Source organism: Pongo pygmaeus, chromosome 5 (genome assembly GCF_028885625.2).
Source record: "Pongo pygmaeus isolate AG05252 chromosome 5, NHGRI_mPonPyg2-v2.0_pri, whole genome shotgun sequence".
Taxonomy (NCBI): domain Eukaryota; kingdom Metazoa; phylum Chordata; class Mammalia; order Primates; family Hominidae; genus Pongo; species Pongo pygmaeus.
In genome coordinates, this window is record NC_072378.2 from 155,102,628 (window position 1) to 155,105,416 (window position 2,789).

Sequence of the window (2,789 nt, forward strand, 5' to 3'; positions counted from 1 at the left end):
CTCAGAGAGGTCCCGGAATTGGTCACAGTCATAGACTGTTTCTCTGTTTACATGTTCCATTCCTTCTTGTCTGGGCCTAAAAAAAGCATCCCAATCAAGTCTTTTTCTTTTTTTTTTTTTTCAGGAGGGGGACAGGATCTTGCTCTACTGCCCAGGCTAGAGTGCAGTGGCACGATCACAGCTCACTGCGAGCTTGAACTCCTGGGCTCAAGCAATCCTCCTGCCTCAGCCTCCTGTAGCTGGGACTACAGGAGAACACCACTGCACCAAGCTAATATTTTAAAAATGTTTTGCAGAGACAGGGTCTTGCTTTTTGCCTAGGCTTTGATCAAGTCTTAACCTCCCTACACACCACACACACACACACACACACACACACACACATCAATGCTGAATCCATTTTCCCACCCCTTCTGGGGACTTCTTTATCAATCATTCAATCCTCTTGCAACTTCCCTTTTATTCTGAGCCAGGCTTCCCTTTAATGCCACATCCAAACCCATCAAGTCCTGATGGAATTCCGCTCAAAAACTGTCCTCAGCTCTACCACTTCCCAGCATCTTCACTGCCAAAACCCTAGGGTTGGTCCAAACGCCAGCAGCTCCTGCCCCATCCACCGCGGGCCTCCTGACTCTTCTCGCTGAGTCTCCTCTCATCTCCAATAGATGGTTCTCCAACAGTAAGCACTGTGGACCTCAGAGGAAAAAAGGAGTCTGTTCGGAGGCCCTGACATACAGGTTATAAGTGCCATGGCTATGACTAGTGTCAAATTGCATGCTGGTGTTTTAAGAAAGCCAGATACCTGGATTGGACTCTGGGGTGTTCTCTGAGGGACACCTTCATCACACAAACTCTGTACTTCCTGGAATCAGTACTTGTATTTTTCTAGTACCAAGTTACATGCACCAAATTATAAAACACTCTTCAATAACATTTTCTCACTGAGACTCCCAGGGCTTTTAATATCTCTGGAATATATTTTTCCATTTTTCATAAGACTCAAAAGTAATATAAGCTCTACAAAATCTACTAAAAAGTATCTGCAAAAAATAGGAGATGAGGAGGACTCTGATGCAGAAAGTGATCAGAACGAGATGAGTGAGCAGGAAGAGGAGCTTGAGGATGGCCCTACTATAGCAAAGACTATCAAGACCTGGAAACAGTAGTGCGGTCTTTTCAGGATGACATTGTCCTGAAGACAAGCCTGGATATTGGAAGAAACAAAGTGGAAGATGCATTCTGCAAGGGTGAATTCAGGCTGAATGGGGAAAAATTATGGAAGAAAAGCAGAATGGTCAAAGTGGGAGATACATTGGATCTTCTCATTGGAGAGGATAAGGAAGCAGGAACAGAGACAGTGATGCAGATTCTCCCGAAAAAAAGTGTTTGAAGAGAAGACTGAAAGTGAAAAATACACAGTGGTGTTACAGCAGTGGAAAAACTTAAAAATGCCTAAGAAGAGAATGTCTAAATAAACGGATTTCTTCACCGGGCATGGTGGCTCATTTCTGTAATCCCAGCAATTTGGGAGGCTGAGGCAGGCGGATCATCTGAGGTCAGGAGTTCAAGATCAGCCTGGCCAACATGGTGAAACCCCATCTCTACTAAAAATATAAAAATTAGCCGGGTGTGGTGACGCATGCCTGTAATCCCAGATACCCAGGAGGCTGAGGCAGGAGAATCGCTTGAACCCGGGAGGCGGAGGTTGCAGTGAGCCGAGATTGTGCCATTGCACTCCAGCCTGGGCAACAGAGCGAGACTCCGTCTCAATAAATAAATAAATAAATAAATAATATAAACAGATTGCTTTTTAGCAATAAAGCTACTTTCTAGTGGTAGAGGAAGGGGTCAACTGAAAAAGAGGACATTTTTATTAAAATAAAGTTCTCTTACCATTAAAAAAAGAAGTCTGATCAATTCGCTGCCTAAAGCCTTTGGTTGTTTTGCACTGTGATTAAACAAAAGCCAAGCCCTTTGACCTGCAAAGCCCTGTGGAGCTGACCACTGTCTACCTATAAACCTCACTTCCTGCAACCTTCCTCCCCGCCTTGCCTTCCCTCCAGCATCCTAGGCTCACTCCCACCTCCTCACTTGCTTCTCCCTCTGCTGGAGGGCTGTTCATCTGCATGACGGTGCAGGTGCTCCTCGCCTCGTGACTTAGGCCTCAGTGCAAGTGTACACCATGGAGAGGTCTGGCCTCCAATAAAGTACCCCCATCCCCTACCACCTGGTGCTCGTGTTGTTTATAGCATTTGCCAACACATGAGCACTTTATGTGTTCTGAGTTTGCTTTATGTCTGTCTCCCTTTACTAGAGTGGAAACCTCCTGAGGGTGGAGTTTTGTTCACTGTTCAGTCGCCCTCCCCTCCCCTAGTAATTGTGTCTGCTCCCAAATAGCTATTAATAAACCCTTGCTGAAAGAATGCGTTGAGACCATCAATGTGTTCCTCTCAGCTTACACATGCACACACATTTCCCTCTTGCTCAAATGTCTTCTTTCCAGTGTCATTTCCTGTGGAGCCCCATTGCTTTCCTGCATTTTACCACAGACTTTCTTCAAAAGGATTCTCCCTTCCAGCCACTCCTCTGCTCCCACAACTTTACCCCTGATCCCATCACTTTCACTAAGCTACAGGGTGCCTTCCTGGTGAAAGGATCCAGTGGCTTCCCCCAGCTCCCATCCTACTCAACCACTCTGCTGGCTTTGTCTTTTCATCTTTGTATCCCCCAAGTCTAATACTATACAAGGTACACGGCCAGCTTAATATTTGTTGAATGAATTAATAGTT

The 2,789-nt window shown here is 45.5% G+C and overlaps 1 pseudogene; it reads left to right on the forward strand.

Annotated features, from left to right (window-relative positions):
• Positions 1-743: 743 nt before the first annotated feature.
• On the forward strand, positions 744-1,475 carry LOC129039555 (mitochondrial transcription rescue factor 1-like; annotated as a pseudogene).
• The last annotated feature ends 1,314 nt before the right edge of the window (positions 1,476-2,789 follow it).